This window comes from Takifugu rubripes, chromosome 13, assembly GCF_901000725.2.
Source record: "Takifugu rubripes chromosome 13, fTakRub1.2, whole genome shotgun sequence".
Taxonomy (NCBI): domain Eukaryota; kingdom Metazoa; phylum Chordata; class Actinopteri; order Tetraodontiformes; family Tetraodontidae; genus Takifugu; species Takifugu rubripes.
Genome location: NC_042297.1, coordinates 9312830 through 9329855, shown reverse-complemented (window position 1 = coordinate 9329855; position 17026 = coordinate 9312830). Strand labels below are relative to the sequence as shown.

General features: G+C 41.9%; 1 long non-coding RNA gene across 1 annotated transcript; it reads left to right on the top strand.

Moving 5' to 3' along the window:
- The first annotated feature begins 9093 nt into the window (after positions 1-9093).
- Positions 9094-10406, top strand: LOC115252219 (uncharacterized). Its single transcript, XR_003890634.1, has 3 exons — positions 9094-9300; positions 10161-10221; positions 10312-10406. It is a non-coding gene; the product is annotated as an uncharacterized lncRNA (long non-coding RNA).
- Positions 10407-17026: the final 6620 nt, after the last annotated feature.

Sequence of the window (17026 nt, the reverse complement as noted above, 5' to 3'; positions counted from 1 at the left end):
ACACGGTGTCTCATCACAGCGGTTCCCCCCCGACATCGCCACTACAACAAAGGTACCGCGAGCTGGAAAAGCAGCATTAGGTACATCAAAGTTGCAGTCAGTCCACGTGTCGGGTGAAAGAACCCATATTTAGGTGATTTTTTGGAGAAGAAAGGAATACTTAAAGTTTGCCAGAACAAAGCACCCATATTGTTCTTGATCCTTACATGCAGTGCATCAGGCATGGACGTGGGGACATGCTGAGAACAGGTGTGGCATACACAAACCTATTTTTCCCCCCTTTTCTTTATCCGACAAAGCAAAAGCAAAAACATCAGAATTCGATTTTCCTACTTTACAGTCCGCAGAGAGCCCAGTGAGCCCAAACTCCCATTCAAAGCAGTAGCAAGCACAGTCGGTGTGAGAGCGTTTTATTGAATTTTCAGCCTGAATGTTCCTCTATATTTATGTGCCTCCTCTATGAAAATAGTACGATATGAATGATGGAGCACAAGCCCTTGTCTCATCCCTCAGTGGTAGCAAGGATGGTGGCGCGAGGTCACAAAGGCGACGGGAGGCGGTGTTTTTGGGGGAGGAGGCAGGTGGTCGTTTTTTGAAACGGCACAAACGGGGGAAAAAGAACAGCAGTGCTGAGTGGTGACCGAGGAGAGACGGGTGAGGTGAGGAGGAGGAGGAGGGGGGGTCGTCGAAGAAGTGGGTAGAAGGAGATAGGGGATGAGAGGGAGGGAGGAAGGGACTTAACACTATTGCTGCTCATAAAGCCAACAGCTGTGTGGGTAATGTTTTGTGACACCGAGTCTCTCCGAGCCCTTCTGTTTCCCAGAGAGCTCGGAGACGCCATATTCTGTCGTCACAAATGGCTCTGTCATTCACCCCCTAAGTCTTAATTATCGCTTCCAGTTTTTTTGGCCACATTTTGCTCAGGCGTATGGATCCATCTGCACGCCGTATAATTCCACTCCGCAATTTACAATTGGCATTTATTACAATGGCCTCGGCGGCATCTCCTCTTTAACACCGGCAGCCTTTCCAGAGAGACGAGGGGGGAACAAAAGAGCAATGCAATCTGGCACACCCTCAGTTCCCTCAAATCTCGCTTGTCTTTTTTTTTTCATCTGTAACCTTGCTCTCCGTACGACTATTGCTCCCCACCCCCGTATCAATCCCCCCCTCCCGCTTTGTGTGTTTTCCCTTTGTTATTAATTTAATTTTTATGGGGTTCACAGTACTTGCACAAACCACCCCCATCTGCCTTGAAGCATAGGAAAAGGAAATAGCTGATGTTGATTTTCTTTTTCTCCTCTCCTCCTTTCCCCCACTCCATAATTCATTTTGGATTAATTCTCCTGTCTACAGAGACAATCCTAATTCTTTATTATTTCCACTTCACAGACTTCATGACATCCCCATATCCACATATCATATCCAGGGGAAACTTTACACCCAGCAGACCTTTTTGTTTCCTCTTCTTGCTTCCTGTCTCTCTCATCTCTCGTTCACTCTCCCTTAAACACACCATCTCAGTCTCTCTCTCTCTCTCTCTCTCGCTCTCCATTTCTTTCACTCCTTACTCCATCTTGAAGTTACTTGTTAGTTCCTGCCCAGCTGAGCCTCCATCTATAGAGGCAGGCAAGCACCCGGCAGACGTTGGCTGGCACACACAGACACACACTCACACACACATACGCACACACACTCACATACACACAACTGGAGCCCTACTCCATAGCATGACGGGCACCTCTTCAAAAATGTAACTACAGACCATGACGACAAAGACCGTAACAGCTGTGACTGGTCCGCTTGATCGGTGTGTGTTTCCTGCTACAGTGTAAAAACTCTGGTCACTATAATTCCACACGTGCACTTCGTGTGCACGTATATGTCCCTATTTTGATGAAGCGACTCTCCGAACACAGTCAGTGCAGCCCAACTGCACATCCTGCCTGGTAGGCTCTCTAGAGCCAACGTGACGACCTTTGTGTTATCAATGGGAAGAAAATGACAGCCTTTTTTTAGTCATTATGGGGCCACAGGAAAAAAAAATAACAAAACATTAATTTGTCACTTGTATTTCCCCGCTTTATGTTGGGCTCTGCAGTGCTTTTCTTTGGCTCCTTCACAGCACTCACCCGTCAATTTCCTCTGCCATTAGAGATGTTTGCTGGCAGATGGACTCTTAGGCTCATTGTATAGCAGCCCTGTTTCACCCTTATTTATAGCTCCTTTCTATTTCACCACTCTTTCTCACTCCTGGTTGCCATCTCTGTCCCTCTGTCCATTTCCATGTTATTTTCTAACTCTGCTTTTCAATACCCTCTCTTCAGCAGCCTCATTGTGCCTTTATCCCTGCCGCCGTATACGCTTGTTTCTCTACTCTTGCTGTCTTTGAACATCTCTCTTCATTTCCTGATCTTTGTGTTTCAGCTTTGTGACTCTTTTTAGGTTTTTTTTTGGGGGGTGGTGTTTTTCTGGAGTTTTCTTCCTACATCAAGTGCGGTATTTTTCTTCCCCCCCCCCCCTCTTTATTTATTTCTTATTTAGCTATCATGGGTGCTCTTCTTCGTCCAGCACACCTTGCTAACATTAATGCATGAACTTGTGCCCAGACACACGCAATGTCCCATCACCAATTCACTATTAAGTGGACTCTGAATTTCCCCTGAGCTTTGGTATGGTGGTGCTTGCCTCTGGAGTCCAGCCCTGCTAGATGTGTTGTCTGCTCGCTCACCATTCAATACCCTCCTTTAATCTGACAGGCTTCATTTTGTGCATGTGTGTGTGTATCTTTTTTCTTTGCTCTGTGTCTCTCTGGTTTATATTACATTATTATCTGCAAGTGTACTACTGCATTTCAGATGTGCACAGAAGCAGAGGGTGTTTTATGTATTGTCTGCTTTGCTTTTCCGTTTCTCCCTTATTACTTCTTTCACTCAGTCTCTCCTCTCTCTCCTTGATCTCTGGCCTGAAGTCACTTGACATCCTGCTGCACCCACAGAAACACACACTGACAGAATGAAAGTCTTGCTACAAGCAGCCAAAGCCAACATTTTGTTCTCCCCTCTGTTGTTATTTTGCCCTTCAATCTGTCTCCCTGTCCTTATCACGCCCACTTTTTTTCCCCTCTCACAACTTTCTCTTTCTCTATCACTTTATCACATCCCCTAATCACTGTCCCCATGTTTTCTCTTATTATCTTCATCTACTCCCTGCCCCCATCTCCACCCATTTCTGTCTGCGAGGCAGGCTGGGTCTGGATGTTGACCTGAGAAGGACTGACATTCAGAGGCCGGTCCCCTGCCTGCAGCACTGACATTTCTGCCAGACTTTGATGGTGCCTTTGAACAGAGATGTGTGGAGGGAAGAGCTGCCTGTCTCCCTGCCTTCCAGCAGCTCTAACTCTGCGTCTCCACCACTTAGAGTGAGATGTAATGTAGCAGCCTGCTCTCCCATCACTTGCACGGATACATGAACGGAACGTGCGAACACCCTGCGTTTGAATCTGCGCCGGATTTCTGCACACGTGACTCTGTGCGTATGTTAAAAGGCGCATGCACACAATCACGCACCTCCTGCTGGAATGCCTTCAAAGCCTCATTGCACCCCCTCTGATAAAACTGGCGCTGGGAGGGAGACAGAGGGTGTTGGAGGTGGCCCGGTTATCTTTCCCACCTCTTCCCTCTCCTCTCTTGCCAACCTTCCTCCTGCTGCGGTGCCTTCAAAGACACCCATGCCACTTTAGTCACCCTGGAGCTCCACTTCTCCTTTTCTTTCCCCAACTTCTTCCGATCTTTTATAACCTCTCCTCCATGCATGCTTTGTTACAAAATCAGAGGTAAATTAAGAAAAAAAGGCACAGAGACAGGAAACTGCTTGATGGGAGTGTGTTTCTATTCTGACAGTCAATATAACGTGATGTAAAAGTGCTACTCTGTTCTGTTTTTTACTGATCGTCAGTTCTGTGCCAAACTGCCTGCTTTGGCAGACCCCCCCACCCCCTCCCCTCTTTCTGCTGTCACTATGGGGAAAGGGATTTTTCTTTTTCATGTTTTGGAGGTAAAGACCAAAGCATGTGGTGCTCTGTGAGTCTAATTAAAATGAGTTGGCTATATTGCCTTGCAACAGCGTCTCCGAGAGGTGGATGAGAATTGAAACACTAAATTTTGTTTCGTGCTCTTCGTCCTCTCTGTGGAGTCGGACTGAGCTTATCCTTGATGAGAGCTGTAGAATTGACAGCTGTGAGTGCATGTGGATGCATATCGGCCCGTGTGTGCGTGTGTATGCTATTTTAATAAGTCACTTAATCTTCAGTTAGTCCTATAGGCGTCAGTTATTTAACTTCCAGTACGGGAGCATTAAAATGTCCTGAACACAAAGGGCAGCATTTGTGTTCATGTCGGGCTGTTTGAATGATGAATTTGACTTGACTCCTGTCATTGATGTTCATGGAAAGGACATCAATGCCACATTATTTTATCTTATGACATGCCATTTGGTCCTGTCTGCATGAGGCTTTTTCTTGAGCAAAGATATATCCAACCACAATTGTAAAAGCCTATTTAATAAGTCTTTTGCACTGGGAAGAAAAAAAGATTGAAATCAAAAAGTCCAGAAACCATGACGATGAATTTAAAATGTCTGAATTTGGAGTGAAATACATTGTACAATCCTGCTGGGAAGCTCAGTCTGTCCTGATCTCCCCACCACTATTGCAAAAACCAGTGGACAACATTGTGGTCCCGTGGTGCGATTTCAGGAGGCAATCTGGTCTTCCGCGATAGATAATGTGTGATGGGAAACACAGCTCTGTTGGCATCTGGTGGAACATTTTATATGCGCCACCAGCAGAGCTTGGGAAGCACTAGAGCAGCATGAAAAGAAGAGTCTTTAACCTTTGTTTCTGTGGAACAGGGAGGAGAGCTAAACACTCAGATGTTATTAATGATGGCTTCTTACGTCTTATCAGTGGCTGTAACATTCGAACCGCCATCGCCAGGCTGCATGCCATTCACAGGAATTTGACATGCTTCACCCTATTGCGTATAAAGTTGGAAAAAGTGTTTCAGATCAACCCAAAGCTGATCGAACATCAACAGCGCTAATCCAAGATACACTGACAGGTTTTGCTCTGCTCCTGCATTGGCACGTTTGTTATTTCTCCACACACGTTTGGATGTTGGTCAGGATTAGGTTACTCTAAAACTGAAATGATTTGGGCTCCTAACACATACGCAGAGCCGATGCTTTTGTTTTGTCCTTACCTCCATCTGTGTCTCTGTTTCAGTTGGATTTATTATTCAGATGCACTACGTTTGCACCAGCTGTGAGATGGGCTGTTAAAAAACCAAAGAACTGGTCCAATGCTAAAATGGAACATTGAGTTGTGTTGTGGTCGACAGTTCTAATCCCAATGACCCAAGATACAGACGCGAAAACCCAGTAAATTGCATTCATCTTTGAACTGGTATTTTCTGAAAATGGTTGTATTAAATGAACACATTAGTAATTTTATGCAAATTGCCCTGAGTTGTGTGTTCTTTTTCTTATTCTAATTTCCTCGTTTATAGCAGCACACCTTTTATTTCCTGGCTGGATATGAGAGCAGCTTCTGCCTCTAAGGTTGCCAACAGATCATTAACTCTTCTTCTTGGTAGTTCAATTTTACAAGACTTTTATAAAAGGAAAAAAAATGTGGCTTCACTTCAAGACAAATTGCACAATAGGGCATTTGCAGTGTGTAAAGAAGCAGAGAAAGTGTCAACTCCAACCCTTTCAAACAACCCCCTGCAATGGTGGCATGGCAGGCTTCTGCCTCAGCTTCTCTTGCCAGCTACCCCTCCCCATTCTCTCCTCCCTTCTGGCCTGGGCCCCAGGGTGCCTGTAGCCTGCCTGTGCTGGGCTATTGATTGGGAACATGGCTGCAGCTCACCTGCTAATTGAAAGCCGATTGGGGCCCGAGGGTAGCGCTGTAAAACAGGCCCCACGTGGCATTAAAGGCTGAAGTCTTATGGGCCACTGTAAATCCAGTGCTGCTAATAGTGGTGGTATATCCATCTGTGCTGGTGTGTGTATGTGTGTGAGAGAGGGCTTTCTCTCAAGTGCACACGTCTACAATACAAATGGGTGCTGCCTATCTGGTGTGAATCTTAATTTGCACATGTGAACTACATCTTTAATGTCCTGCTTTGTTTTTCCTGCATGTTGAATAAGAGATTAAGTACTAGATTTGAAACTGTATTTATCTATTTATTTCATCCAGGTTTGCAAACTGTGGATGACAACCTGGACTGAATCAGAAAAAATACATTCATTTGCAGTGTCTTTGTGAATTGTGTGCTTTTTTCAGTTTGCTTTCAAAGTTTCATTAAACTTAAGTGGAGTTGGTGTAGAAAACATTTATCAATTTTTTTGGGTCACTGAAGAGCCAACATTCCCTCAGGAGCCATAGTGCTGAAGAAAGGAATTCCTTTTTAGATGGTAAAAACCTCAACTCAAGGTCAGTTGTTGTCTGTCTTGTTGTTAACAATCAGAAAGATGCAAATACAGGCCATGGTAACAAAATATGCGAGAATAACCGTCTACACACACGCACACACACACACACACACACACACGCACACACCTGTGAGACTCTCCCAAACAAAGAACATTCTTGTCATTTATGGGCACATTCTCTCGTCTTTCTTGAATCCTCGTGACAACAGCAGCTCCAGTCCTTCAGCCCTCGCCCACCCCGTCTTCCCCTTTCTTTCTGTCTTACTCTGTCGCTCTCTTTTCCTTATTTTGTCACAGCTCGGCTCACCTGTGATCCTCCACTGAGACTGAGCTCACCTATCATGTTGTGTTTTTTTCCCCCCACATGCAGGATTATGAAACTCACCACCGATGTTCATCCAGTCCAACTTTGCAGCCTGGTTTCCTAAACGGCTGCCAAACAGCAGTTATTGATGTAACGTATGAACACCCCACTTAATTAAAATGAATGCTTTCTAGCGTTCTACCTTCCAGGTTTTCTTCTATTAAATCTGACTCTGCTTCCCATTTCCCCTCCTCCTTCATCCCTCTATCTCTCTCTCTCAGAGTGGCTTGATGACAGTGGGGGTGGGGAGGGGGAGGGGGGTGAGTCCTGCAGCATGGCATGTGGATACAGGGGTTAATTGGATTGTAATTAGAGCGGAGGTGATTAATTGATAGCATCTGTAAATTTGGATGTTTCCATTGTAAATGTGACAAATGAGAGCGTGGCAAGCTGGAGGAAGAAGGGCAGAGGGATGGAGAGAAAAAAGATGTCGAAGGGAGGGGAGAGAAAAAAATGCCTTTTTAATACTACATCCTATGTTAATATATAAGAAGGATAAATAAGACGAAGCGCTTCAAATGAGCTATAAAATTGTTAAAAATACATCCTATTTAATGGTGTAAGGGTATCATAAAGCTGCTTCCTCTGATGAAGTACGGGGAGGGAAACAGCGAGCAGCATAAACATAGAAAAATAAAAACAAATCCTGTACATCGAGAGTGGCCGTAGAACAACACACACCAACGGTGACATTTACGTTCCGATTTGCCCCACCGCTTATTACTTGTGCTGATTACATCATGTCTTGCTAACGGTGTGACTGTGAAATGTTTAAACTATTTGATAGCAATAAAAAAGCATCGAGGTCAAATAGTTGCATTAGTCGTCTGTAGTTGGAACGAAGTTACCTGATCTAAGCATAGGAAAAGCTTTATTTGCTTTATCTACAGATGATCAGGTAGACACCGTTTAGCAGTCAGGTGTGCAATCAACACACCGCTGTGTTATATATCGCAGTGATTTAATTTAGTCTACGTTTAACTATATGTGTCATGACACTGCTTACACCATGCTGTTCAACACAAGGAAAGATTTGCTAGAGTGCAACATATGGAGAGAGTGTGAACAACACGGCATTAAAAGTAGGTGTGTAAGGTCACAGCAGCTCCACGGACACTAGTTTGTTAACAACATTCACAGTGGACACCAGATAAGATGGGACCCACACAGAGCGTTACGTTAAAGGTACAGATGACCTCAAAGTCAAATGTACATTTTATGCCTCCCACATTTGAAAACCTCTCTCCAGAAATCAGACGATGTTTTCATTTCTTTCTTTCTTTCTTTAACAGCAATGTGTCATGGAGGAAAATGTGCACCATGGATGAGAGGCTCATCACAGAGAAATATGCAAACACTAATGTGTTGTCTCTGGCTGTGCTGCAATGTTATCTCTTCCATGAGAGACTGGTGCAGTGATATGGAAAGAAAACTGTTCATGTGAATATCTGTGAATTAACAGTGCTATAGAGAGTTACTAATGTATTTCTGGCATTAGCATTTCTGGCTCTAGCTATCCTCTATAGCTGCAGAGGACTCATCTCAACATTGACTTCACCCAATTTGCATTTATTCAACCTGATAAATGCCAACTCGTGGAAATATCTCATAATTTAAATACTTCTTAAGTAGAAGAAGTAATCTGGTTGTATTACTGTAATGTGTTACAAATGACTAGGAAAGCCTTACAGTTAAAATGAGAGACAAAAATAATTTTGGTATTTTTTGGTTCAACTGTCCCCGTTAGGACCACCCGAGCACTGGCAACTTATGAAATCAGATTTTTTCTCATTAAGTGAATGCAGAAAAATGAATGAGGCCATGCTCCTACAGTGGAAAGTTCTCCAGTCTAATTTCTTAAGCAGGTGTCAAGACTATGAAAACCTATTCGCAGTGTGTGGATGGCTCACCATGGCTCTTGTGGTCCGTTGCTCAACGGAACAAATTGTTCATTAACTGTGGGCCTAATGCTCTAACAAATGTTCCAGGAATATTGCTATGGTGGTCCATACGAGGCTGGAATTAAGCTAATCAAATAAGCCTCCAGTCAAGTCGTATCAGACAGTTCCAGACTGCAGCAAATGAGCCCACGTTGCAAAATTTACATTTCATTTTCCCCAGGGGACAGGTAGCGTCCCACCCTGCCACCGCATTTCCCCTCAATCAGCATTTGGCTCCTGAAGGTACACGAGGGACGTGGCACTTCCTGGACGCACTCTGATGCGGCTCCAAACCCCCTCTCCTCTTCCTCCGGCACGTTTGAGATGAGTAAGGTAAAGAAAATAGAGAAGATGACAGCAGGGGAAATATTTGCTGTTGTGTTTACAGATCCCGGAAATGAGGGCCGGGCATATTTACGCAGCTGTCCGTCTCTCAAATGCTGAGTGTGTGAGTGGCCACTGGAGCCTAGTTGTTTGTCCAATGCACCAAGCCTTCTCTCCGTAAGTTACTTATGCTTTTGTTCATGTATCACTTTATATATATATATATATATATATATATATATATATATGTATATATATATATATATATATATATATATATATATATATATATGTCTGTGTGTGTGTGTGTGTTTAATACATGCATGCACAGGTATTAGAGTATGTGTTTGATTGAGCGTTTATCCAGGGAGAAGCAAAATCCATTTGTCTCTCATGGCTAAGATGCCAGAAAAAAAAGCAGGAGAGATCCTGCTCTGAGAGGCTGGAAAAGGAAGGGAAGCCAAACAGATGTCACTGTAACTCCTAACTTACCCTCCTTGTTACCTTCCTGCCTCCAGATGTCCAAATTGTCATCTACCATTTTGATGTCTAATGCTGGCCTGCATAAATACATGCACCATGCAAATGTGGTATTTCAGCTATGAAGAGGGAGAGAGAGTCAAATACACAATAGTTGTGGTTTCATATTAGCAAAACTGTGCAATTACCATAAATCTCTTATTGTGTTGATATCAATGGTAATCTTAGCCGACGACTACACTTACTTTGGGGATCGACTTTGTTTTGCACATTATCATCGATTTTTTTCCGACAGTCTCTGAATTGTTCTGCAAGGTTTGTTGCTGCTTAAATTTTCATGGTGGCAACTTGATAACCTGTAATCTCATCCATCTGAAACGCTGCCAAATTACGGTGCTTAAAGTGCATCAATGACATTCAACACTACAGGCTGTAGAAAGTGATGATTTCATCTAGCGATCTTGGTGTTTTCATATGACGCCATTGTAATGTCCAAATAAACAAAATAAGATGTAATTTCACTATTGAAATGAAAAATTTTACCTTTTTTGTTTTAGATTGCCATTTTCTAGATCAGGAATATCCTCTGGAGTATGTTCAACTATTTCACTGGCACAGGTAAGTGTGCTTTGTGTGCGTACATGTGCAAATTTATCTTGTTTATATGCCTGGTTTTAATGCGTGTCTGTTTGTCCTCATCGACCTCAGGTGGCTTTTCGACTGTTCTCCTTCCTGCATGTGTGTTTGCTCGGTTGCTGATAGTGGCGGATTGAATCGTATTGCAGAGTTCTGCCTAAAACGGCTGATGTGAAAGACAGAAAAGGCCTTATAAATGATCAGCTCGTGGAAAATCCTCTGTTGTCCAATGCATGATGTGTTATCGTGGGTATCTGTCCTCTTTATTGTGGCATTAATGATACTTCCTGCAGCTCCTCCAGAAAAACCTGGTTTGGTTTGGAGATGGAACCCTCCAGGTCTCCACTCACCTGGATCACTTTCCTGGAGAGATGTGTAGCAAGCGCTCCACACCAGATGCCTTTATAAGGCACCTGTTGCTGTAGAGGAGCAGTGAGGCTACTCTAAGGGCCTTTCAGATGTCTGGGCTTGATGTCTGGGCCCCCTGTTATGAAAAATGTCACACAAAGGAAGGAACACATCAGCATGGAAGGAGATCGATTTTCACAAACTACTGTTAACATGCTAACAACTTCCAACCGACTGACCAAGCCACCCAAACTTGGGAGAGGCAGCTACAGCAGATATGGCAGAGAGGGCGAAGGTTCTGAAAAATCGAGCTTTGGATCCAATCAGTCAGCTGTTCTTGGCAATCCAGTGGAAGCCACAAAAACCGGGATTAGACGTGCAATAAACACGGCCTCAAAGATCAATTTTAAAGATTCCATCGTCAGGACACTTGATAAATGTCAGCCCTCTCTCGTCGTCAGGTGGAAGAGATTTCCCCTCAGACCGCATTTGAGCTGCGGGGCCACGGAAGAGGCCTCATTATTAGAAGTCAATGTGCTTTTTTGTTATGATGTTTATTGTTTTGTTGCAATTAATTTTTGTGTCGGTGCTATTGTTACTTATACCACCAAGGGTGCAAGGTGCTTTTTATATCCAGGTGTACAGGGGTTACGATGCATGCAAAATACCAAGTCAATTAAGGTTATTAATGGCAAAATTAAAGAGGGAAGAAGTAGATGGAGCTCTCCTCCAAGAGACACATTTATCAAATTCAGAACATGGTAAATTTACCAGATGGAGATTTAATCTATACTTATATGCACTGGGTTCAAAGAGAGGGATGACAATCTTAATTTCAATTTAATTAAATTTTGAGTGCACATATGAAAAGAGATGCAGATGAGAGATTTGTTCTGGTCCAGGGCTATCTACGGGGATGCTTTAGTTACTTTTTGGAATGTCTGCGCTCCTCCATTGTCTGAGTGGAACTTTTTAAAACATGTTTTTGAGTTATTAGACCCTAATCTGTGGTGGAGACTTCAATGTTAGACTACAACCGACTCACATCAAAACTCTGCTACACAGGGGAGGAGAAAGCTTCTATAAATATAATACTAATGATGAGGGAGTTAGGTCCCTCAGACATATGGACATTGAATCCAGCTAAAAAAGACTTTTTTGTCTCACCCACATTTGGTTTATTCTAGGCTTGAATATTTCCTACTGTTTTTTTAAAGGGACATGTGTAGGGTTACAAATTGCAATATTGGGACTATGGATGTATTTCATCATGCACCAATCTAGTTGAAAGTAACACTGAATACTGAAAAAAGGAGGAACATTTGGATGCTAAATACACGGCTATGAGGTCCAATGCGAGAACAAATAAGACCAGATTTAAAACACAGCGGGGAAATGTCCTCACAAAGTCTTTGGGATGATTGCAAAGTGGCTCTAAGGGGGGAAATTATGGACTCTTGTCATAATTTGAAAAAAAAGAAGATAAAAATGAAAATTGAACAGTTACACTGAGAAATGGAAAAATTAGATAACATACAGAAAATGGCAACAAACCTTTGGAAAAGAAAATGTGTATTTGTGTATGTATATATATACACATATACATACATACATACATACACATATATACACACACACACACACATACTATATATACACAGTATATATATACACACACACACATATACATACATACACACACACACACACATATATATATGTAATTAAGATCATAAGATCTTTACCCACATTCTGGCAAAAAATAATTGAAAACAGACACATAAACAAAAACAAATTAAGGCTCTATAGGTTTCATTGTGAGATCTTATATTGAATATTAAACATATTTGGATTTCATCAAACCAATTGAGCCAGTTATTGTTCACACTGTTGATTGAGCCGATAAGTTAGAGAATCACCCCAAATAATAACACTGGGGAACACAGATTTTTTTGAGTTAAGGCTGATAGCTTTTTAAAACGAATTTTTGGGTGTGGAATCCAAAACTCTCAATTGATTTCAATGTTTCTTTATCATGTCAAGTTTGAACTATAGGATATCCCGTTCAAAGTATCCCTGATAGAATATTGAGCGCACTGACCTATTGGGAGCTGCACACACGTCTTGCTGCACTGTCTCAATTGTGACTGCAAAAACAAGATGCTTCGTAGCTGGAGATGAGTCCAGTTGTAATCAGCTGGCAAGTCTTACTACAGCTAATCAGTAGAATTTGGCTTATCTGGAAGGGAAGCTGTGGAGAAAAAAAACTTGATGCGCTCGAAAAAAAACTGAATGCACTTTGGGAATCAGCATGCCAATTTTTAGTTTTGTTTAATCAGCATAAAAATCTAACTCAACAGATTTTTTTTCCCCCAAATTGTTCCTCAGTGTAATATTACAGGTATAAAAAAGACTAGACTAATAACACAGGATTTCTTAATTTGCTGATGATGTTTTGATTATTTATTAAAAACCCAAAAATTCAATTTTGGAACTACTGTCTTTCTTGGATGCTTTTGACTCAATCTCATTTTAGCGTTTTTAAATCAATCAATCAATCAATCAATCAATCAATCAATCAATCAATCAATCAATCAATCAATCAATCAATCAATCAATCAGAATCCCAGGGCCTGACCCGCAACAAGCAACAGTGGCAAGGAAAAACTCCTCTTTAACAGGAAGAAACCTTGAGCAGGACCAGGCTCATGTAGGGGGGCCCTCCTGCTGATGGCCGGCTGGGTAGAGAGGGAGGAGAAGAGGGAGGACAGGTAGAGGAGATAATAGGTAGAACATAGAGATACATTATATTAATTAAAATAAGCTGATGGTAGAGTCGGGTTGGGTGGGTCAGCGGGGTTGGAGGTCAGTAGGTCAGCATACAACTATGAAGTCAGCGATACCTGTAGATGAATACAGAAGAGGACGGGGGGGAATCAGACAAACTACACAAGAAATAACATCACTGGTCTACTTGGTCTACTTGGTGGAGAGGAGAGGAGAGGAGAGGAGAGGAGAGGAGAGGAGAGGAGAGGAGAGGAGAGGAGAGGAGAGGAGAGGAGAGGAGAGGAAACCATGACCTATAGCTATAGCTAACCTATAGCTTTTGGATGTTGAAATGACAACATGGTCTTAATAATAGTGATTTTATAAAAAAAGATTTCTTCAGGTACGCCACCAAAAAAGCAGCTCTATGTTAAGAAGTCAAAAGGTGTTTGAAAAAGGTGTTCATTAGTCAGTTCATTAGTTAAAGGTGAATTCTACACTTGAGGTTAATTTCTAAAATGTTTTGTAAAAAGATAAATCAATTAAGTATCAGAACCAACAAAGTGCAGCAATGTAACCCCCCCCCCCCCTCCCCGCCTGCTGTAAAAGTGCTGGTTAAATGCTATACATCCTGTAAGTGTCTTCATAACTGTGAGTTATATTGATGCCGCTGGAGTCACTGTTTGGACTTTATTCTAGATTCAAATCTTTCTCCTTTGGAGTTGGCAGGGTCAGCAGTCTGAAACCTGGAGCTAAAATACCTGGGACACAAGTCATGCCATCTTCAAACTGGCTTCATTTCTGTCAGTGAGACAGAGACTGAAGATTGAAAATTTGCACAAATAAAGTTTATTGAGGCCAGAAGGAGATTTGGCATTTACAGTCGGCCCCAGCAGTGAGAAGATCACCAAGAAGAAGGTCTGATGAATCAGAGCTTCCAATCTGAAGGAAATTTCCCTCTGAGCCAAGACGCTGCTGGAGGTGATGACTAATGATAACTATGCAACCAGGGGCTTGTGATTGGGGTGGCGTCCACACTCACGGCGGGGATGAGGTCAATTTCGGGGGACAAGTGAAGCATTGAAGTGACAGCAGAGGGAGAGAGGGATAGAGGGAAGGAGGAATGGGGGCATGGAGGGATGGAGGGGGAAGTTGGAGTGTGGCAGAGATGCTTAGGTAAAAAATAGGATTGTGCAGCACTTTGTCTTCATACACACAGATACTTTGTTAGTTTGCAAGTTTAGCATTTTTTTTTTTTATGTCTTCTACCTTTATTTTTTTCTCCATTTTTTTAAACCCTCAATTTTGTTGCTGCTTCCGGGCTGATTGATTCATTCATCGTGAACAATATAAACAAATGCAAATGCAAAATAATACAGCCCGTTATTGTTAAACCTGCTATTCCCGACTCCAGACATTAAAAACACGTTTAATTGATTTCTAGCCAAGTCCGTGTGTGTTAGCATCCGCTTTCTGACAAAATCGAAACTTTCCACAAAGTGCTGAGTCCCACTGCAGCAACAAGTAATAAAAATCAGTGACATTGAACGGCTGCCATCGGTTCCTAAATCGTGTTCCGCAGATTCATCCAATATGGATGCACAGCAAATCCTTCAGATGCTTTGTCTTCAAACACTGAACCCACAATTACCCCCCAGAAACAACAGAGCCCACAAAGCTTTTGGAATGGCTTGATGGAATCTCTGCGTGGGATTCAGAAACATTTCAAGTCATAAAAGTGCTCCGTAAAGTTTGAGAGGCTCGGAATTAGGAGGAAATGTAGTCCCTGCTAAACATTTGACATTTGCTGCTTAATTTCTTCAAAGGGCGAGTGCAGTATATTGAAGATATCACTGGGACCTTCAAATTATTTCTAAATGTTTGCATTATCTGGACTTGAAATTAAATGAACCGTTAAATATTTAGCCCGGTTTGCTAAAGTGGTGGAAGAGCTAACATCAGGCCTCGAACACCATCGAGCTCTAATTTCTGCAGGGGACCGATGTTATGCATTCCCTAATTTTCTGAATTGCCTTGGGGATGAATTTTTTTTTTTTTAGCATACTTTATGTAGTCCCTAAATACACATTTTACTTACACAATTTATTCAGAAATGTTATGAAGCCTGTACGCCAGACTTTGTCTTCTGCTCAAAATATCCCTCTTTCAGTCTGATGGTCTCCAGGTTAAGGCCTTCAGTATGATAATACACTCAGTATGAAGAACATTTAAATATTCCTACAACTATCTGAGATTTATTTTTGTTCTCACGTGTGGATTTCGTAGCAATCAATGATTAATCAAGTGAAGAGTGTCGTTCTGCACTTGCAGGACCTTTGTGTGACCTTTGACACATTGATCCAAACCCTGTAATCAATAAATGATGACCTCTGGGGGTGTCTTGAATTGATTATTATGCTCTGTGTGAATTTTTCAGCCAATAGCTCTGGGCCACATTGTAGTCGGTGCCTCCGTCCATTATTATTTGAACATCCCTCATTCAAAGAGAATCCTGGATCATTTATCATTTTGAGGTAAACTTCAGATGATCATCTTCAACAGTGGTGGACAGTGCATCATGTAAGCAGCATGATGTGGGCTAACGCGCAGCCGTTGCCTCAGATCACTCCAAGGTCAGCACATCAGCCTGCCTCACCTTGTCTATTTCATGTCTAAGTGTGCGTACATGCAGTCCGTTGTCTTTTCCAAATTGAAAAGAAAACGTGTTTTCTTTTGTTTTCTTTAGTTTCTAATTTGAGTCTGAAAGTTTTCAACACTTTGACTGCAGCTGATCAGTGCATTCCTAATTCGGCTGCCCGTACTTGAGCCAAGGTCAGTGGACTTTATTTGATTGAGAAGATAATTTCACGGGTGCACATCAGCACAATTTTAGGAACGGTCAATTTGAAAACATTTTGATTTGTTACAGTTACAGCACTTAGAAGCACAGCGGACACTTTGGCCTGTTGTGTCCTCCAATTTACACAAAAAATCTCGCCTTCCAATATAGAGTCTAGATTCTCCAGCGTGGGTTTAATATTCCTGGTGCATCCTTTTTTTTCCCACCGAGTGACTGCTCATTAGATTGGATTGTTTATTCTTTCAAATGCAGATATCAGGTGTGGCTGTGATTATTTTATGTTTATGTTCATCTGCATTTATTTCACTGTCAAAAACCAATAAACCCTAAAGTTATTCAAATCCTTTAAAGAATAATTTAATTTAATGATGACCTTTCCATCTATGCTAACGGGAAGTTGTAGATTCAATTGTTAGATTAGAGAAAGCCCAGGCTAAAGCTGATATAAACATGTTCATTATATGAACATAGTCAGCATTTACAGTCTTTAGGCCACAACTCTGCATTTTATTTTATATACATTAAAAAGGCAAAAAAAGATGCCGCTAGGCAAGGAGTATCTACTCCAGTAATAATGAAACGTGTCGAGAGTGCGACATCATGACTTCTTCAACGTTTTCATAAAAATAAGTGTAAATCAGAATAACTCATGCAAATTAAAAGCTATTATTGGTGCCTTGAACCATTTTTTTTTAGTCACATGTCTCACACAATGACGGAACATGAACACAGTATGTATTTTTTTTAAAAAACTTTTAAGTCTCTGAAACAACGCAGTAGTTTTATGATCATAAAATACTGTTTTGCGGTACG